The 22,869-nt window shown below is 44.4% G+C and overlaps 1 long non-coding RNA gene across 4 annotated transcripts in view; it reads right to left on the reverse strand.

Moving 5' to 3' along the window:
* LOC129628856 (uncharacterized) overlaps positions 1–22,869 on the reverse strand; it is a 316,173-nt gene that overhangs the window by 194,694 nt on the left and 98,610 nt on the right. The gene's annotated exons all lie outside the window — the stretch shown is intronic.

The raw sequence follows: 22,869 nt of genomic DNA on the forward strand, positions 1-22,869 counted from the left end.
ATGATGCCCCTCACCTACTGGTATTTTCATGGATGCCTCCAGGGCCTGAGTGCCTGGCCATACCACTGGATGCTGCTCCAACTTCCCCACCCCATCCGGGCCATGGAGCCCCCCTTCCATGGACCAGAATTCTCCCCAAGTTGTCGAGGCTGCAAAACACTTGTCTCCATTGATATCGACCAGTGGTGCATTCAGTAAGAAGAATGGGGACAGGGAGAGAGCCAGCTTTGATGTCTCCAGGGGCAGGAAATCACTCAGATGATTCTTCCAGGGCCACTTGGCAGCAGGTAGAGGGTGTGACAGCTGGTGGGAAGGTCGGCAACTGGGATGTGACCGCTGAACCATATCGGGGAACTATGCTGCCCTTGCAAACAGAAAAGTTCATTCCTCTAGTCTGGTAGGGGGTAGGGATGAGGGAGAAAGATCAGAGGGCCTGGCACATTACCACCTGGGAACAAGAGAATTCAAAATTGTCCAACAATGACATGTCAGAAGCTTTCATTACTTTGCAAGACCAACTGGCCCAAGTCTTCAAGTCAATCTAACAAGAATGTATGACTGTCAACACCTAACAGGTGGGATTCATTGTGGTTAATCCATGAACCTTGAATCAGGACTTGAAGGCTATCTTTACCCATCTTTTAAAATAGTTTATAACATGTTTCTGTGAGAAATAATAATTACTACATACTCACTATGTGCCAAACACAGTGCATGACACTTGACATGTATTATCTTATTTTCTATTCACAACAACTCTACAGAATATTTACTCTTAAATGCCCTTTTTCCTTATTAAGAAATAGGCAGAGAGCACTGAAGTAACTTATCCAGAGTCATGCAGCTGGTAAGGAAGCCAAGATTCAAATCCAATCAGCCCAAACTCTAGAGCTCTATTAGCCACCACTTAGGAATTAAATGGAATAATATATAAAGTATTGATTCTGGTACCAGACACAGCAATATTACTGATCATTCATTTTACTTTGCCAACATCATTATTAAACTCCCTGTGTTGCTTTGTCCAAATGAAAAACAGTATATGACAATGCTTCAAGAAATGAAAGGGCTTTATGAAAGCAAACAAATTAAAAAATACGATGATAACTGGAGCTGGCCCACGGGAAAATTCACAATATTTCTCAATCCGAAAGTTCCACGGAGATGATGCACTTAAACAGGACTCACCCGGGCAATGAGGGGAATGAAGGGGGCATGGGAACGGGGGCTCGTTTCTAGAGATGGCTAGCCAAGGGTGTGGAGGAAAGGTCTAGACACTCTGGTATCATGCCTGCCTTAGCTGGGTGGAGGTACAGATGTGGGTGATGTTTCAGGGGTAGCCAGAGTTGGGGGGAAGGAGTAGATAATTCAGAGAGCCAACCACAGAACGCCCGAACACACACACACCACCCTTCATGCTTGGAAAACAACACTCCCAGGGATGACATCTTGCCCACTCTTACCTCAACCCCCCAAGGAGTCAAATGTTACTGCTGCTGCTGCTGTTAAGTCGCTTCAGTCGTGTCCGACTCTGTGCAACCCCAGAGAGGGCAGCCCACCAGCCTCCCCCGTCCCTGGGATTCTCCAAGCAAGAACACTGGAGTGGGTTGCCATTTCCTTCTCCAATACGTGAAAGTGAAAAGTGAAAGTGAAGTCTCTCAGTCGTGTCCGACTCTTAGCGACCCCATGGATTGCAGCCTACCAGGCTCCTCCATCCATGGGATTTTCCAGGCAAGAGTACTGGAGTGGGGTGCCATTGCCTTCTCCTCAAATGTTACTTCCATCTGCAAATTCTTCAGGAGACTCAGAAATCTTCATTCAAAAGCCTCCTTCATTTCTTTATTGGATTAGTACTTACTGAGAACCTTCTATGTGCTGAGCACAGCTAGGCACAAAGGAAATGAATCAGGTTGATAGGTCCCTGACCTATCATCACAGATCTGACCCTATCACAGAGTGGGTAATGGGAGGAAGTCATCTAGACTCAAGGCTAGGGTGCTCTGTTGTCATGAGTGCTAGGGGCGGGCAGGGAACACCAGGGGTGGGAGGAGGTGGGGTGATGGCAAGCAGTGGGACCTGGGAAGTCTTTTCAGAGGAGCTGCCATTAGGGGTGAGGATGAAGGGTATTGTCACTAAGGTCCTTCATACTGAATTTGCTTCTGTCAAATCTGGCCGGCAGATTTCCCTGGCGACCCAGTGGTTAGGACTCCATCCTTTCATGCAAATGGCACAGGTTCAAACCTTGGTCAGGGAATTAAGATCCTGCAAGCCATGTGGTTCGGCCAAAAAAAAAAAAAAATTAAATTATAAAAACACACAAACTTTCTGGCCTGTTGTGTGTAAGAATAAATGTTTGAACACAGTGCTATCTCAGATGCTAGAGAGGGTGCATAAATGAAGTAAAAGATAGTATCCCTGTACCTCAAGAACATAAAATGTAACAGTGAAACCAAAGAAGTGTTAGTAAAATAATTATATAACCCAGGTGAATGCAAGGCAATGCAATCACAATTGTGGTTTTATGACTTTATAAAACTCCATAACTTCTCAAACTCCACATAGCAACACAGAGTGGGTATTCACCACAGAGCAGCGTTTGATGGCTATGGACTGCTTGCAGGGAGGCTGGGGAACATTCCTGAATGTGTCAGTCAGCTGGCACTTAGGGAACATCTACTAAGAGCACAGCAGCCAACAGTCATCACATTCTGCCACAGACCAGCTCTGCCACAAGCCCTTGAACTTGGGCAGGCCTCCTGACCTCTCAGAGACTAGCAAAATGAAGATAAAATGGCACCTATTTCTAGGGCTGAGGTGAGGATGAAATGACATAAAGCAAGAAAATGACTGAGCCCAAGTCTGCCAAGAGAAAACTCTCAGTGGCAATCATGAACTTAATGAAATGTTGATTATTTGTAACTGTTTATCTTTAAATAAATGTATATAAGAAATCATAATATTACTCATGAGCTTAGTGCCATGTCAATATAGCTAATTAAAAATTTTAGAGTCTTACCATGTCCCAGGCACTTCATATGTGCTAACTCATTTGAATCTCATAACAATATTTTCAGAAAGGTATTGTTACATTTGTTTCAAGGGCAAGGAAGCATGCATAGAGAGCGAAGAGTAATTTATTTACGCAAGGTCACACAGCAGAACCAGGATTCAAACCCAGACAGTTTGGCTCAGGCTGCTTTCCCAACCACTCTGCAATGCTGTTCCTTGTCATCAGAAAGAAGATAGAGGCCTTCTAATGAATACTATAAAGTGAGCTGGCCTAGGGTAAGACTCAGGAGAAACAAAAACCATAAAACTATGGAAGAAAGAGCTAATGAGAGCTGCCAAATCCAAATGGGAAAATCGAGGAGGAGCTAGCGAGAGTGAGAAGACGTAGCAGCTAAGAGAAGCAGCAGAATGCTGTGTCATAGAAACACAATGAAAGGAAGTTACCAAGCTAGCAGGTGAGTCACGTGTCACACACTACAGGGATGAAAGGAGGGTGAGCCGAGAGAACAACTAGGTGGCACAGTGAGGAGTGCAACCAAGGAAGCTCAGATCCCACCAAGGGTGGAGGATAAGGTCAAATCACAAGGGGTGGTGGAAGAGCGATGCTACTGCGTGCACACTCACCTTTCAAAAAGTTGGTAACAAAAGAAGGCAAGAGATGGGTGTTAGTTCAAAGGCACTTTTCCCCCTCCCAGACAATGTTGTACCTTGTTCATCAGAGTAGAACTTGTAAGCAGAGAAAGAATAGAGATGTGGGAGAGAGCTGTGGCCAATCTATGAACGAGGATAGAACCTAGAGAGCTTATCTGGCTCCAGTAGGAGCTCCAAGGTCAGCAAAGAGGAAGATACATCCTCCTCTGACTCAAGGAGAAGGACAGGAAGAGAGGTGAAGATTGGGAAAAGTCTGGATATGGAGGGAAGTTGAAACTCACTCAATCAGATGGTACCCACCTTCTTAGCAAGGAGGGTTCTAGGAAAGCAACCAAGGATGCTGCTAGAGGTCATTTAGATAAGTCATAATGGAAAATGCCATTGCCCTATTTTGGCTGCCTGGCAAACTCCTACTAATTCTTCTAGGCTCAAACCAACTCTCTAGCTCCCTAAGTGCCCAAGCAGAGATGGAGACTCTGTCACCTGCACTTGTTTACTTACTCCTGTCTGATGTATCAGTCACGATATGATCACTATCTTTATATATGTCTCTCTCCCCTTCTACACTTAAGACCTCCATGATAGAGCTGTGCATGCATGCTCAATCGTGTCTGACTCTTTGTGATCCCATGGACTATAGCTCTCCAGGCTCCTCTGTCCACGGGATTCTCCAGGCAAGAATACTGGAGTGGGTTGCCATTTCCTCCTCCAGGGCCATGATAGAGACCACATTTTAATTTCTCAAACATCTAACCAATACAAAATGGTATTTGGTAACTGTTGAACGAATAAAAAATTACTCCATAAGCCATACATAAAAGAATTGCAATTCAGATCCAGAAAGGCTGGGGAATAGCATTGTAGAACTAGCATCCTAAACGTCTGGGTTCATTTCAGATAGAAACAGTCTGCTCTTGGGCAATTACCCTAACTGCTCTGTATCTAATAACCCAGGGTCTGAAAAATGGGAACTGCAGTCCATGGAGCTGGGAGCTTCATTAGAGAATGCCAGTAAAGGGCTTTCTAAGTGGCAAAGCAGATGATTATAGAAAATGCTTCTGAAGGGAGAAGGATGACAAAAATGTGTCTCCAAGAGAATGTAGCAACTTCCTTCCAGGGTTTCCACCACACTGCACTCTAACACAAGCAGTTACAGAGGATGCAGGGCTCTCTCGGAGTCCCTAGCACTGCCAGTTCCTGAGGTTGTGTGCTCACTGAGTTCAGGAACTGCTGTGAAAGAGCATTTGTGAGGAAGTGCAAGAGCCCTGCCATGCGATGCCTCCCAGCTCGGGGCCACCCTGCTCCCTGGATAACTTCACGTGCAGCTTTTCCTACTGTTCCGTCCTGTGGCTCCTGACTTCCCCCTTGAGAGAATCACCAGACCACTGAAATGCATTTGACCTTTGAAAATACATGTGCGCTCCTGGGAAGTACATGATCATTTGTCACTGCCATTCACCAAGTGTTAGCTAGATAAATAGATACCCAGTAAGCCCTGGAAGCAGCTACCAGCCCATGTGCACAAGGTGTGATACAATCTAGTCCAGCTGAGCTGCAAAAACAATATGACACTGACCAATAAGACATGTTAATGCGTGGGTATGGTCCGAGGCTTTATAAAACAACAAATTTATGACTGACATATTCTATACTCATTTCTAAGGCTGTAGAAATATAAGACATAATGTACTTCAGATGGCTGGTCCTAATATAGAGGAGCAACACTATGGGAAAAGTTTAGAGAGATGGTAATTCTAAATATCTGTTTTATAGGTCAGTTGGTAAAGAATCTGCCTGCAATGAAGGAGACCCCAGTTCGATTCCTGGGTGAGGAAGATCTGCTGGAGAAGGGATAGGCTACCCACTCCAGTATTCTTGGGCTTCCCTCGTGGCTCAGCTGATAAAGAATCCACCTGCAACACAGGAGACCTGGGTTCAATCCCTGGGTTGGTAAGATCCCCTGGAGAACAGAAAGGCTACCCATTCCAGTATTCTGGCCTGGAGAACCCCATGGACTGTATAGTCAATGGGATCGCAAAGAGTTGGACATGACTGAGTGACTTGCACTTGCACTTTTTATACACATAAATACATGAGTGCAAACCTGCTTCTAGGGTTGATTTTGCTTAAGATATATTCATAATTGGCTGTCTCCCAGTACACACACTCCAGGTTAAATGTGCCTGTGATAAAAATGGGTAAAGATGGTCTGGGATTTTTAATTGTCAAGTTAATCACAAGGTATCCATACACTGGAGAACAGATCAGAGTTGAAAAGATCAGTAGGAGAAAAAAAATGGGATTAGAAGAGAGAAAAAGAACATAAAGCAGAAAGAGGGATAAGCAGCAGAAAATATTGGTAGCTGTGGGTTTCCGTCAGCGGTCCTGATTCCTTCCCATATTTTTCAACAATATTCATTCAAACATTCCCAGAGTAGGGGCATTTCAGATTTGAGGAGAGCCTTCAATGGCCACATACCTGATACTGAAGATCCTCTGACTTTCTAAAACTCTAGATTCTGTTTCTTATTAATAAAGCAGTTAACAATCAGTGGTTACTCCCCAACATTAAATGCAGAATATTTGCCACCACCATAATTAAAACTCTGGTTGGTATCTAATTAGCTAGTTGATCTCAGTATTAGTCACTCAGAGCTCTTTGCAAACTTACAATTAGTTGGGAGAGAGATAAAATGACAGGATTTATTTGTTATTGATATAACTTTGGGGTCCACACAAAGGCTGAATGCTCTTTAGTCAAGAACACTTTATGGAAGCACACTGGAAAGTTAGAGTCAGTGACTTTGAATACCACTTCTAACTGTAAAGTTGTATGATTAAATGACTTCACAAGAAAATCACCAATATGGACATCACTGCAACATCCCATCCCTGCTGGAAAGGCCTCTTGTTCATTACATAGAAGAAACTGTTGAAAATGGACAACTATACTCTCACTCAAACACCCTGTAGAGCTCCTTTATGATGATGTCTGGGCCCCCAAGGGACTGACTCTGCCATGAGGCTAAACTCCCCTGGCCCCAGCTCATCACTCAGACACATTTGTCTGCAGTGGGTCTTAGCTCGTGTCCTTTTCTGGCCAAAGTCAATGTGGATGTTTTAGAGCTCAGCATTATCTTAGAGATTTGAGGTCACCTATCCCATCAACAGTCAAACAGAGAACATAAAACTTCATTTAAAAGATTAAATTGTTTAATCAGTACATCACCAATGTTACAAACATAAGTTAAAAGAGTTAGGAGGCATTTGTCTTTTTTGAGATCTAGGACTTAAGTCCAAGCACTGAACACGAAAAGATTCAAATCCAGAAGAAAAAAAAAAAGAAGAGGGTGAAAGGAAAACCAGCACTTAAGAGAAAAAGTGGAGTGGAAAGGCTACATTGTGATTAAAATTTCCATTATGCAACTAATCAAGTGTGGGATATATCAGAGGCAACCGAAATAAAAACTAGAAACACTCACTCACATGTACCCTTAGAATCCAAGACCTCTAGAAAAATGTTATCCATTTTTAGACTTACAGAAACACAGGCTCAGGCTGCCGAGTGACCATTTTATGATTTTTAGAGAAGCAGAAAATAAAGTGATTATCTTAGGGGAGCTTATATTTATTACTTTTTGGTCTATGACTTTTAATATTTTATTAAAATACTATTTTAGAGTGAAGGAGCAACAAAACCATGACCAGAACTTAAGGGCGAAGTTCTGAAAACCAAGTTAAACTATGAAATCTCTTTTTTTTTCTTAAAAAGCTTTCAAAGAGAGAAAACTAGTTTGTTAAATGGCAAAATATATCAAAATGTACAGTATTCATAGAGAGGCGTTTTGATCCAATTATCTAAACAACTGCCTCCATTTCTCCTGCCTGTTTATGCATTTAAATTCATGCTTCGTCAATTATTACTTTTGTTGTCTCCCAAACCAATCTCCAAATACTTGAATGCTTTTCTTTTATCCATCTTAATCTCTTGCCATGTCTACCATGGTTGGCAAGCATCTCAAAGAATCACTGAAATGCTTGGAAATCACACAAACCCAACTTCTGCTTTTCCTTAGGTAAGACAGATTACTTGGAGTGCCTCATACAAATGTCATTAGAGAAATTCTCCATTTGAAATCATTACTCTGTTCCCTCTTTCACTTGTATTGAAGTCTTTATAACTTTTCAAAGCATTTTTACAGTGACCACTGCATTTTAGTGTCTGTTTCTTGAACACATTTCAAAGAACATTACAACCACAAATCCTTCATCAATCACCTCACCCACCAATGAAAGTTATGTCTGGAGTCTTGGAGCCTTTCGGTAAACTGATAACTGGTCATTCTCACTCCAGGCAAGTAGGTGTCTATTCCAATTTACCTGGCTGGAACACAACAGTAGTCAGCACTCAAAAGAGACGGTGCTCAAGTGACAAGTTATATCAATTCAAACTGTAGAAGAATCCAGAAAGTCAAAATGCATGCCTTCTTAATCCTTGTAATGTTGAGAGTAGAGGTCAGTGTCCTTCAATGACTCCCCTCAAGTAATGTGTCCATGGTGTGTATGGCCTCTTCCCATCCTGACATGCCCTCATAATTTAACATTCCTGCTAAGGCAGAAATGAAAACTGAATGTTTCACTGGAGCTAGGTCATGCTGACAGTGATAGCAACTGACAGGAGATTAAAGGAAAGCAAAGATACTGTGTTGAAAATGTCTCATCAAGGTCACCCACTCATGATAAGGCAAGTGGAGAGTGAGAGAGAAAAACAGGCTTATCACTTGAGAATCAGCAGAGACAACTATGCTATCTAGTCATTCCTCTTCAATCCCATCTCCTCTAGCCTTCTACTCCCACGTATGCTTTCAAGCAAGTCCATTATTTTAAAACTACTAGACGCTATGCCTCCTATGGGCCTCCCTGCTGGCTCAGTGGCAAAGAATCCGTCTGCAAGGCAGGAGATGTGGGTTCTATCCCTGGGTCGGAAACATGCCCTAGAGAAGGACATGGCAACCCACTCCAGGATTCTTGCCTGGAGAATCCCATGATCAGAGGAGCCTGGCAGGCTACAGTCCTTGGGGTCGCAAAAGAGCCAGACAGGACTGAGTGACTAAACAACAATGAACATGTCTCCTTAGCAATGCAAGGTACCACTGCTGAAATGGTACTGCCACCAACCTCCCCAATCCTGTCAAGTGGAAGCAGGCTCTCCCCATGGCACCCAGCTCACCTTTTACTACCACATGACTTTCTCCCTGCAAACTGTGAACCTTCATGTGTTTGACACACGCCTTCCTCTGCTATCTTCCTGTATGTTGACAGAGCTAGCCAGCTACCTATGAAAATTCATGATGCTCCTGCTCTCATAGAGTTACTGCTGAGAAACTCCTAACCAAGCCACAGACTACATTTTCCAGGTCCATTTACAACTAGTGGCGGCCCCGTGACCTAATCTCAGCCAATGGAGAATGAGAAGGTATGCATTTCCCTTCAAGGCGTTTACAACACAACACGTCTCCATGCTGCCTTCTGCCTGCTGCCAGCTACATGCCGAGGCTGAGAAGGGCTCAGGAGCTGGCTGAGCTGTGTGATGGAAAGAACCTGGGTCTCTGGATCACTGCCCTGAAGAAAGTTACTGTCACCAAAAACAGAAGTCCATGTGCCTGATGCACAGCGAGGCCAAACTATACCAAAATGTTGGTCTGGAACAGAGAAAGGTTTACTGCAAGGCCCTGCAAGAAGATGGATGGCTCATACCTTGAAACCCCCAAATTCCCCGAAAACCTTCAGCAAAGCCCTTTTCTAGGAAAGGTGAGGGAGAGGCATGGTGAGTTGTTGCAAACGTCTTGACGTAGATCCTACGTTCTTGAGGTCAGGTCATGGTCAGGTAATGATGTGCCTATAAATCTCCACCAAACAAATGTTATCTTCTGTTCTAACAAGAAAGGGCCAGGTCTCAAGGCACGACTGTCATCCTCTGAGGTTCCAATCCTGGCTGAGAGGAGGCAGATCTCAGCTGGCAGCTCCCTCAAGGTCAGGTCCCCAGAACCTGCCCAGCTCTCATCACTGAGGGATCCAGGTGCCCATGACTCAACTGGCCCCCAGGCTCTTCAGGGTGCCCAGACAGTGGGGGGCAGACTGCATCCTGTGAGGACTGCTGCTGCCATCAGGTGATGGGAATGGCAGACAGGGTCCCCACCACCTCAAGGCCTGGGCCCCACCAGTGGGCAGCTTTGATGAGGGCTCTGGATTCCTGCAGGACACGTCCCTCAGTTTATTCCCTGGGCCCCCAGGTCACTCACTGACCTGAGGCCAGACGAGCTGGAGGCCCCCAGGAGAAGGCCAGGGTCTACCTCTTACCTCACTCTGCCTGATGACCATCACTCTGCTGACCACTGGCTGAATCACCCACTAATGGTCACTCATTGACAGTTGATTACTTGGGGAAGGAGTCCACTGTGGTGCTGACCAATGGCTGAGCAGGACCACTAACTGTCACTCATTGGCAGTTGGTTGCCTAGGGGAGGGGCCCACTGTGGCATGTACCAGTGGCTGAGCAGGACCTTTCATTGTCACTCACTGATAGTTGGTTGTTTGGGGGAGGGGCCCACTGTGGCACTGACCAATGGCTGGGCACCACTAACAGTCACTCATTGACAATTGGTCGCTTGGAGGAGGGGGCCCCCTGTGGCATCGACCAATGGCTGAGCAGGACCACTAATAGGGTAGGGGCAGTCATTCATTGACAATTGGTCACTTGGGGAAGGGGCCCACTGTAGTGCTGACCAATGGCTGAGCAGGACCACTAACAGTCACTCACTGACAGTTGGTTGCTTGCGGGAGGGGTCCCCTGTGGCACCAACCAATGGCTGAGCGGCACCAGTAATGGTCCTGGGGTAATGGTTGCCTAGTAACAGGCTGCAAGGTAATGGTGCACAGCAATGGCTGTGTGTTAAGGGCTGTGCAGGGCCACACTCTACTGCACTAATACTGACTAGAAACAGTATACTGGATTACTACAAAAGAAAGAACTGTACTTCCACTTCTATAAAAACCATAGTTTTGTTTGTTATTAGAGAGCCCCCTAACTGATACATAAGTCTAATGCAGAGGGATACAAGACACTCAAAAGATAGTGAATAGGGCATTCACCCATTTGCCTATGAAAGAACCTGATTACACTGTACTTTACCAGGAAAGATTAACTATGGATTGCATCTTATATCATTATATGCAATAATTGTTACTATTAAAATCATCTCAGAATTCCATACGAAATAGACTGATGTTAGTAGAGTTTTATTCAATCTTATAGTTGTTTCTTCAAATTCATAGATACATATTTAAATTTTGTTGCTGTGGGAGAATGCTGAGGTTGTCATGGCAACAGGTTTAAGCAACAGAGTATATGTGATGTACTGGGATGTCTGGTGCTAGCCATACCAGCAAAAACATAAAATAATTATATCCTACCAAAAGAACTATACTAAGGATAATGTGTGATGTCAACTATTTGTCTTTCACCTTTAAGGGACCATAACTTAACACACTGATTTGTTAACAATTTTGATAATATTGCCAGTCCTGGTAGAAAATGAAATTTAGACTGAGGATGAGATTGGTAGAGGATCATCACTCAATTTCCAGCCACCTAGAAAAATACACACATATATACACACACAGAGGAAGTCGGAGGAGAGAAAAGAGGTGGTGGGGAGAGAGAGAGAAACTGACAGAGAGAGGAGATTGGACCTGCACAAGTAAAATCTGATAAACTTAATGAATTTAGGGGACAATAGATTTAAAGTAAGCACTCAAATTAAACCCCTCCTGAGCAGAGGTTCTGGAGAAAAATTGTTCAGTAATTACCCCAGCTCTCTGATTTACTTCATCTTGCCAGCAGAACCTTTATTGATCCTCTCTATGTGGACCAGGGGCCTATTTCTCTGCTATATATTTGCTACTGATTTAAGTTATCATCACTCTCTTATGAAAATTAAACATTTCGAGCAGGGCTACTCTGAGTTCCCCAGGGTTACTATTACTCTTCTCTCTGAGTGACCTCAGGGCTTCAAAGAGTCCAGAAGTCGCCACTGTGAGATGGCACAAACAATAGGCGTCTTGTATTATCACACAGGATCCAGAATAAAAGAGAAAAATAATGGGCTTGAGTTCATGAACTGTGGTAAGCTGGAGCAGGGAATTCTGATGGTCCAGGGAGACTGAGGGAGTATAATATTTGGAGCTGGTCTTTGGATGGGTAAAATAAAATAAAGAAAAAAATTTCACCTGGCTTCTCTTCTCACTAAAGCCCTAGAGATAATTCAGGAAAATCTTCAATTCTAAGAAAAAAGAAGGAAAGAAGACAGTACCCCTACTTTTAGTCTTTATTCTCCTTTCCTCCACACTTATGCTACCATTTCAGTTTATATGCACTCATTAAATAATATCTTCTCAGAACTTTCTGGGTGGTCCAGTGGTTAAGACTTCGCCTTCCAATGCAGGAGGTGCAGGTTTGATCCCTGGTTGGGGAACTAAGATCCCACATGCCTCATGGCCAAAAAACCAAAACATAAAACAGAAGCAGTATTGTAACAGATTCAATAAAGGTTTTTAAAATGGCCTACATCAAAAAACATCCTTAAAAAATAATTTTATATAAATAGCATTTTCTTTCTCCCCTCCTAGCTTTATTCAGAAACTATCCTGACCAACTTCCTAGAGAACAAATCCAAGCTTCAAGAGCGCTTGCCAACTTGGGACAACCCGATTCATGCAAGAAAGAAAGCCTCACCCCCAAAAGAAGTTGTTACTATACTGCAAGGTGTGACACAGAGGAGGCAGGCTCTGGACCCCACCTGCAATGGCACAAGCCATTTCAAGGCAGAACGAAAAAGGCCTTTGCAAACATCAAGAGGAACTGAATTCAATCCAATGCCAGACAGTCTCGGGCAGCTTCTCCACTGCTTTTGGTGCAAAGCAGGGTCAAAGACATCTGACGTGGCTCAGCAGACAGAGGAGATCAATAATGCTAAAGAGGAGTGTCTGCAGTAAGAAGCAAATCATTGCAAATTTAGATAAAATGTCCTCCATGTGCAGGGCTCCTGATGGAAGCCCTACATCTGCCATATCGACCTTGTCACTGGGACACCCCTCCCTCCTTGGGAGCGGAGAATGAGAGAGAGGCAAGGGAAAAAAGAGCAGGAGCCAAGGTGGATACTGCACCGTGTTGTCTTTAACAGAGAAGCCCCAAAGACTGCAGTGCCCATCCGGCTAATCCAAGGCGTAAACACTGAGAATGTGAATTATTTTTAGAATGATGGGTATAAAATACATCTCAGTCTCAGAAGAGACTGGGAGGTAGCTAGATGAGGTTACTAACAGTAGGATAAACAGAAAGCAAACTTATTTTAATGACTGAAATGTATTGAGAACTTATTGCGTGAGCCAGATACAGTTGACTAATAAGGAAACTAAACCTTGAAGACTGTCAGCAGTAAATCTAGGATTCAAACCAAGGTCTGCCTCGCTCCAATGTTAAAGTCACTTGCAAATACAACGTGTTTCAAAGCCATTCTCTTCTTCATGATCTTCATCATGTCTGGGTTACTGGCAAGCTCTTGACCTGTCTGTATTCACAGGAACAAGAACAAATATCTCTGAAGGCGATTGAGTTATTTAGGCAGAGAGTCAAGGCATAAAATAATGGGTTATGAAGAAACGTAGAAAGCAAGGAGATTTCAGCCTAGTACTCTACCATTTGCTCCCCCTGACTGAGTCTGCTTAGAGAAAATTGGATTGTTGCATTATAGCAATAAGCTGGTAAATTCTACTGTGGGTTGCTCAAACCTCAACGTCTTTGTTGTTATTGTTGTTCAATATGTGGCCTATCACTGTGAGACACTGACAGGAGCAGGAATTACGTGGGAGGCAGAGAGTTGATTGTCTGGACATAAAAATATTCCATGTTGGGAGCACATTCTCAGGACCCTTTTGCCAAGGTAAATGATCCGAATCTCTTCAACCCTCTTGACCCATTTCACAGATGCTACACAAATAGCAAAAGATGGAAAAATTGTAAATAACTAATATCCATTTTGTTTTACTTGTGTTAATGGCCACCCACTCCAGTACTCTTGCCTGGAAAACCCCATGGACGGAGGAGCCTGGTGGGCTGCAGTCCATGGGGTGGCACAGAGTCGGACACGCTGAGCGACTTCACTTTGACTTTTCCCTTTCATGCATTGGAGAAGGAAATGGCAACCCACTCCAGTGTTCTTGCCTGGAGAATCCCAGGGATGGCGGAGCCTGGTGGGCTGCCGTCTATGGGGTCGCACAGAGTCGGACACGACTGAAGTGACTTAGCAGCAGCAAAAATTAACTTTCCGATTTGTAAAGAAAACTAGGATTGACTGAGCAGGCACAGCACACATCCCCTGCGCCAGGTAATGGATGCACATGCTATCTCACTGACTTTTCACAATGACCTTTGAGGCACGACCTGCCTATCTAGCAGCTGACGGATGGTATATGCCTAGAGGCAGGACCTGTGGGTTGCACTGGGGGTTCCAGCCAAAATTCTTAAGACTTTCAAAATCAGTACTCTTTCCGCTATGCTCTTCCTTGGTTCTCTTTAATGATTTATGTCCCTGCCACACTTCTGGGTCATCATTCTAAACTCTGGAAGTCATAGTTCAACAGAGTAGAAGTATGTATTATTGAGTTGAAAAAAAAATGTACTGAAATAAATGTACATCCAAGAAGCAAATGCTTTGCTAAACTCCTAAACTACGTGGCTTAACTCTCCTTTGTCTCTTTCATCTCATATTGAAATATATAAGAATCATTCCAATTACTTGAGGCTTCAGGTAAGTCGATTCCAGATTTCCAGAGACTTAATGAGAAGTTTCTCAAGTCTGAAGATCTTTCGTGGATAATGGCTATTTGGGGAAAGGATCTCAGATGAGCAGATGCAATGCTTTCACAACTATCCCACCCACGGGGAACACGGGGATAAAGCAAAGTGCAGGAACCTAGGGGTCATGCACACCTGAGTGAGAACCGTGGCTTCACCCCCCGGGGAAGCTGAGCAAGCCTCTTCCCTTCTCTGCACTTCAGTTTTCATCTTTAAAATCAGAATGATGCCATCAAGCTCAAAGTGGTATTGTGAGAACTAACCGAGATGATCTGTGCAGAAGGGCTGGCACGCAGACATACCCACTCCAACTAGAAACTAAACTTCCTGACAAACTTTTAGAAATGAAAAGCTCAGTTTCCTTCTCAATCCCTTCTTTTGTCCCTCAATTCCTTCTGATATGGCTGCTTATTGACATTGTTGCTTATTATGATTGAATAAGCTGGGTTAAGGGGAACCTCCCTGGTGGTCCAGTAGTTAAGACTCTGTGCTGCCTCTGTAGGGGGCACAGGCTCAGTCACTGGTTGGGGAACTAAGATCCCACATGCCACATGGCATAACTAAAAAAAAATTTTTTAAAGATGGGGTGAGGGCATGCAAGGTGCCTACTGCCGGGCCAGGGGAGAGTCTATCTAGGGAGGAAAGGAGGCATCCATTGTTTTGATTCTCATTTTCTGCAATTTTTACTGGCTGGAGGAAGAGGCAGTTTATAACCTTGCCATTTATAACCATGGCTACACTGGTGTTCATGGCCAGGAGGGTGGCATTTCAAACAAAGAGTAGCTGTCGATCATAAGGCCCATAATTACTTTATTATTATTTGTTGTGTTGTGTAACAGACCCGCACACCACGTCATTCGGAGTCTCTCACAACTGCCTGGCTCCCACAGATGGTGTCTCTGCTTTTATCCTGCCCTACTTTCCCAGAATCTCGACATCTCCAAGGCCATTTACTGCCTCCTGATTCTCTCGCACTCACCCTATTATGCTATTATCTTGCACCCAAGCACTGGCTGTTTAATTTTCCACCTTCTGCCACAATATTATGGGCCCTGCGTTGCAGTCGCTTAGAGAGTGTCTGTCTGCTTGCTGTTTGTGTACTCCGCTGGGGAAAAGGGAGGTGGGGAGCATCCTTTTGTGTACACATTATCAGAAGAGAGACAATGCCAAAGCATTTCAGGGAGAGGGGAGCATCTTGATGGGAATGCCACCAGCAGAGGCAGAGGTGCAGCACTCCAGCTAAAATAATTAAAACCTATGGTTTAAAGTCACCACGTACCCTGATGTGGACACAATCCAGACTGAAAGGGAACATTAGCAATTAGCAGGTAAATTATCTTTACATGCATTCCCCTTAAAAAAAATCACTTTGGAGTATTCACTTTCTAAAGCGGCTGCCTACACAGAAGTCTCTGCCTCTCTCACAGCTGTTTTTCTGTGTAGACAAATAGGAGAGAATGCGACGGTTGTTCAGACCCAGTGCCGGGTTCGAATTACAGCTTGATTTCCAGGCAAAGTTGTATCACCTGAATTACAGTCTTAATTCTGCAAACAATCTACCAAACTATTCAATGTCTTTGGGCTTCCACTTCCTCAACTATAACATGGGAATAACACTGCTTATCTTGCATAGTTTGGGGAAGATAACTAAAATATATATGAGCTCGGGAGATAATGCTTGGCATCAGAGTAATAAATCTTTGCTCATCCCCTCCTCCCTTCCTTAAAATGCCAATTGGTGATCAATTCACATATAATTTGATCGTGTAATTCCAATGGCTCATCTTTCCAGTTAAACTGGTCTCCATGGGGCTGGATCCATCCCATGTTATTCCATTCAGGGTCTCAGAATAAGGGCTCAACAAATATCAGTGGAATTAGGGACAAGTGGAATGATAAGCCTACAGAACAATTGGTGAGTTCAAAGGAAGAGAGGATACCAGTTTTTCAAACTAGATTTTTCAGCCATAACCTCAAAGGGTACCATTAATGATATAGTACCCTCTTCCAAAATGAGCTGTGTCTTCATTTTAGGTACAGGAAAGAGAGGGAGAGAGGGGAGGGGAAAAGAAAAGGAGAAAGAAAGAAGGAAGGAAGAAAAGCGGGAGAGAGAGAAGGAAGGAGGGACGGAAGGAGAGGAGGAAGACAGACAACCCCTGGGAGCTTCGCATATCAAAGAGCAACCTCTCACCACACATCCTAAGCACAGTGCTCGCAGAAGAAGAATTAGTTTACTACTAACTACTCCTAAAGATATTTAAGAAGGAAATGTGATTTGGGAAAAGAGGGAGGAGAGAGCCTCCAATCTCTAACTTCCACAGCTAAACAGAAATGACTTTCAAATTCTCTGCCATTTTAATATTATCAGTGTTATTCTTTACGTTCTGGTTTAAACCACAGGGAAAGCTGACAGGGCTTTCCTGGATGCCCAAGAGGATCGTAATCAGACATCATCTTTATTTACTGAGCACCTACTATGTGTTCACAGCTCAGCAGCCCAGAAACTAATTCAGAGCAACTTAGCCCCAGTGGGATAAACTTGGAGCCATGCATGATAAAGCTTGAATTAAACGTTTTTTCAGGAAGAAGGAACAGGCAAGCAGCCTCAGAAGGAAGGGAAAGGGCACCGGACCCCATTTGGGGAGGGACGTCTCGATCTCCCCTCAAAGGAAGTCTTCTGTGTGGAACCCAGGTGCTGCTGAGGGGGGCCTGGCGGGGCAGTGGGGGATGAAAGGCTTTCTGGAGGCCCTCTGACCCCAGCCGTCCCACGGGAAATGAGCCAGGAGGCTGCTGGCTGGCAGACAAGCAGGTGTGCCCTTAAGAAGCCATGGAGATTAGCTGGGGCTTATCCAAACCTCTGCAGGAGGCAAATCTCTCCTGGCTCCTCAGGAGACCCCAGCGCTGCTCTGGCATCAAAAAAGCCAGATGCAGAATGGACGTCAACTTGGCCTTTTGTGAACCCAGGCCCCGGCGCGGAAATCTGGACACCATCACACTCACCAGGGGCCCCAAGGAGGACGAAGTTCTGAAGAGTATGTTTAGAAAAATGAAGAGAGAGGAAAAGAAAGGACTGCAAGGCTGAGCACGGGTACATGATCCTCACTTGTGCTTGGATCTTTGCACCGCGATTGTTTTTTGTCCCACCCTGCGTGGCTCAGACAGTAAAGAATTTCTGCCTGCAATGCAGGAGACTGGGTTTCGAGCTCTAGGTCAGGAAGATCCCCTGGAGAAGGGAATGGCTACCCACTCCAGTATTCTTGCCTGGAGAATGCCATGGACAGAGGAGCCTGGCAGGCTACAGCCCATGGGGTCGTAAAGAGTCGGATGCAACGGAGCAACTAACACTTCGTCCCACCTACCTCCCCAAATGTAACCAAAAGTTACTTCTTTCTCTTGAAAATATGGTTTCTGGGGAAAATAGCTGGACTCCGCTCTTCAGCAAAAGTAAAAGCTATAAGACTCAAAGGTTGAGAGCTCTCCTTCTCAGGAGCCCTAAGGAAAGCAAATCAGCACTGTGAGCAGAGGAAGGAGGGGCCGAGGGGGCCCCCCATCAGTGAAAAATGCACCCACTTTACTCTATATCCAGGTTTAACGACGTGGGGAAGGCACTGGCTTCAGACCTAGCAGATGTGCACAGCAGTCCTGATTCTGCTGTGTATAAGCTGTGTGGCTCTGAACTAAGCACTTCATCTCTCATATCAATTTTGCCACCCTAAGAGGAGTCTCAGAGAAGGCAATGGCACCTCACTCCAGTACTCTTGCCTGGAAAATCCCATGGACGGAGGAGCCTGGTAAGCTGCAGTCCATGGGGTCGCTAGGAATCGGACACGACTGAGCAACTCCACTTTGACTTTTCACTTTCATGCATTGGAGAAGGAATGGCAACCCACTCCAGTGTTCTTGCCTGGAGAATCCCAGGGACGGGGGAGCCTGGTGGGCTGCCATCTATGGGGTCGCACAGAGTTGGACACGACTGACGCAACTTAGCAGCTTAGCAGCAGCAAGAGGAGTCTAACAGCGGCTACTTCATGGAACCATTTGAGCAGTAAACAGAATTATTTGTATAAACACACAGCACAGGACCCAGCACCTAGAACGTGCTCAGTAAAAGCCAGTTTCATCCCTTTTTCAACAACCCAATTCTCTATATAAAACAGCAGAGAATATTTCTCTACTTTTTCACACTTGTGGAAACCCATTCCTAGTGAGGGTAAGTCACGTTTTCAAAGTGTTCAGATGCAAATAGTGGAGGCAAGAACCCAGATCTCCCCAATGCCCTCGCTAGGCCTTGCTGTTTGATTGGCACCATGAAGATGACCCAATATCCAGATTCAGACAGGTCCAATGATGGCCTTGGCAGAGGCAGCCTCGGAGTGAGATCTTAGTGTGACACAGTCCGCCTCCTGCAGGATATTCACCGAGGACGCTGTAGTTGTGACTGCCCCTCACTCGGTGGAAACTGGCCAGGAAACACATAGGATGTATGGCATTTTGGACGTAGCATGGCGTTCATAGTTTTAGCCAATGGTATAAATAGGAGCTCTCATATCTTTTCAGCTGGCTGTGTCACACACAGATATAAACATGAGACAACTGGCTCTGGAATACTGAGTTGCAGAGATGATGTCCTTGATTCAGACCACACAACTATAATAGGAATTTTGTTTTCAACTCATCCTCTGCCCCTGTTGCCTACACAGGTGGCACAAGTAGGAAGCTAACTGCCAAGGTGGCACAGTGGCCCTCTCTACCTGACCCTCAGGTCATTTCTTGGGCAGGAAGGTGCTCAGGAAGAGGCTGGATGGTGGTGAATCTTGTCTTTGTTTCTTCCCAGAAGTGGCTGAATTTCGACTCTTTTTTGAAATGTTCTGCCGCCAGTACCTGGGCTTCCCAGGTGGCGCTAGTGGTAAAGAACTCACCTGCCAAGGTAGGAGATGGGGGTTTGATCCGTGTGTCAGGAAGATCCCGTGGAGGAGGGCACGGCAATCCATGTCAGTATTCTCATCTGGAGAATCCCACGGAGAGGGAAGCCTGGCAGGTTACAGCCCATAGGGTCACAAAGAGTTGGACACGACTGAAGCAACTCAGCATGCATCACACACTGCCAATACCTAAGCTTTCATCGTCATGTTAGGACTAGAAGGAGTGGTGGTTAAGAATACTCCTTGCAATGCAGGGGATGTGGGTTCAATCCCACATTCCAACCCCAACCAGGGACCCACAGGCCATAGGTCAACTAAGCCCTCGCGCCACAACTCCTGAGCCCACGCGCCACAGCTAGAGAGCCTGCAGGCCGCAATCAAAGACCCCGCGTGACGCAGAGAAGATTTCACGTGCTATCACCAAGACCCAAGAGCCAAATAAATAAATAAAACCAGGAGGAATCTTACACAAGCTCTCATTTTATAAATGAGAAAACTAAGGGAGAAACAGGGGTGTGGGAATAAGTCTCCGGAGGCCAATTAGCAACCCAGTGCCCACCTCCTTCACTGGCTGACGCAGGATTTTAGGGACCCACGTGGATGGCAGAACATGTGCGCTCAGTCATTCAGTCATGTCTGACTCTTTTCGACCCGATGGACTGTAGCCAGCCAGGCTCCTCTAAACATGGGATTCTCCAGGTGAGAATACTAGAACAGGTTGTCGTTTCCTCTTCCAGGAGATCTTCCTGACCCAAGGATCAAACTCATGTCTCCTGTGGCTCCTGCATTGGCAGGCAGGTTCTTTACCACTGCACCAAGGATGGTAGAACAGCTTGCCTAATTGTTTCATTGTGATGGAGCTCACCATGTACAGAGCTCATGAGAAAGGAACTAGAGGTCAAGTGTGATGAGAACACAATTAGTGTGACAAATATTCAAGCATAGTATTTGACATCCTCAAGGAAAAGTAAATAAATACAATACCAAAAAGCCTTCGAAACCGGTTTAACATTTTTATTTCAGAGATTTCTTTATGGGTCTCCAAGACAGTCTGTCATAATTGTTATTATTATGAAACTGGCAAATCACTATAAACATAGGCCTTAATTTAGTCTCATCATATCTGATAAAGTTGCTTCATTCAGCTATAATTTACTGAGCACCTATCATGTGTCAAGTATACCCTAAGCACTAAGAATATAAAAATGAACAACCACAGTCTCTGTGCTTAAGAAATTCACTGTACAGGAGGGGGTGAAAACGAGCACTACAGAAAGTGTATCGAAGACCTAAATATAAGACCGAAAACTATCAAACTCTTAGAAGAAAACATAGGAGGAAAGTTTCAAAACAGGATTTGGCAATTACTTCTTGGATATAATACAAAAAGCCAAACAGAAAAAGAAAACAAATTAATAGGACTCTATCAAAATGCAATACTTCTATGCATTAAATGACATGATAAACAGAGTGAAAAGGCAACCCACTGAACGGAGGAAAATATTTACAAATCACGTATCTGATAAGGGATCCAGAAGATATTGAGAACTTCAACAGCTCAATCACAAAACAAAGAACTCGATTCAGAAAAGGGCAATGGGCTTGAATAGGCATTTCTCCAAAAATGGCCCACAAATGGCCAATAAGCACAGGAAAAGATGCTCAACATCACTAACTGTCAGGGAAATGCGAATCAGAAGCACAGGGAGCTACTAGCTCACACCCTTTAGAGTGGCTACTATCAAAACATTGGAAGGTTTAAGTGTTAGAAAAGATGTGGGGAAAGCAGAACTCTTGCACACCATTGGTGGAATGCAGACCCAAGCCAGTGTGGGAGATGGGTGGGGGCGCCTTCACCAACGCTTAAAAATAGGATTGCCGTTTGATTTCACAGTTTCACTCTGGGTACATGCCCAGGAGAGCTGAAAGCAGGGTCCTGAAGAGATGCTTGTACATCCATGCTTATAGCAGAGTGTTTCAAGACAGCCAAAAGGTGAAGGTGAACCAAGTGTCCATCTGCAGATGAACAGATGAATAAAATGTGATATATACATACAATGCAGTACTACTCAACCTCCAGAGAGAAGGAAGTTCTGATACACGCTGCAGCATGGATGAACTTTTGAGGACGGCGTGCTAAGGGACAGAAGCCAGCCACCAAAAAAAAACAAACACTGTCTGACTCCAGTTCTATGAAGCACTTGGAGTACCTGTCATTTAGAGACAGAAAGCAGAATGGTGGTTCCAAGGGCAGGAGAGGGAGGGAGGGGTGGTACTTGATCCATAGGAGCAGAGTTTCATTTCTGTGAGATGAAAAGAGTTCTGTGGATGGACTGAGCTGATGATAACAAGGCAATGTGACTGTACTTAATACCAGTGAGCTGAACACAAAAATGGTTATGATGACGATTTTTATACTATATGTATTTTACCAAAATTAAAAAAAGAAAAATACAAGCACTGCAATCACTAGCATCAGCAAACTCACGAGGAGCCAATTTAAGCCTCTGGTGCCCCAGCCACACTGCAAGAGGTCAGGCCAGGAGAGGGCCCAATGGAAACCACTCAAAAGAACGTTAGGACTCCAACCGCTATGGAAACAGTATGGAGATTTCTTTAAAAATTAAAAATAGACCTACCATATAACCCAGCAATCCCACACCTGGACATATGCCCTGGGAAAACCATAATTGAAAAGATACATGCACCCCAATATTCACCGTAGAACTGGATATCTACCATAGCCAGGACATGGAAGCAACCTAAGTGTCCATCAACATAGGACTGGATAAAGATGTGGTACATACATACAAAGGAATATTTCTCAGCCATAAAAAGGAATGAAATTGGGTCATTTGTAGAGACATGGATGGACCCGGAGAGCATCATACAAAATGAAGTCAGAAAGAGAAAAAAATACACACACACACATATATTTAACACATATATATGAAATCTAGAAAAATGGTATAAACGATCTTATTTGCAAAGCAGAAAGAGAGAGACAGATGTAGAGAACAAATATATTGATACCAAGCAGAAAAGAGAAGGGGGTAGTGGGAGGAATTGGGAGATTAGGATTGACACAAATACATGATTGATATTATGTATAAAACAGATAACTAATAAGGAGATACTGCATGGCACAGGGAACTCTACGTAATGCACTGTGGTGACCTAAATGGAAAGGAACTGCAAAAGGGAGGGGATACATGTAAATGTATGGCTGATTCATTCGGTTGAACATAGAAACTAACACAACATTGTAAAGCAACTCTACCCCAATAAAAATTAATTTAAGAAAAAGAAGGTTAAGACTCTCTGAAAGTGCTGAACACTGAGAGAGGAGGGGAGTCCATGGTCTGCTGCAGA

Source organism: Bubalus kerabau, chromosome 15, assembly GCF_029407905.1.
Source record: "Bubalus kerabau isolate K-KA32 ecotype Philippines breed swamp buffalo chromosome 15, PCC_UOA_SB_1v2, whole genome shotgun sequence".
NCBI classification, from domain to species: Eukaryota; Metazoa; Chordata; class Mammalia; order Artiodactyla; family Bovidae; genus Bubalus; species Bubalus kerabau.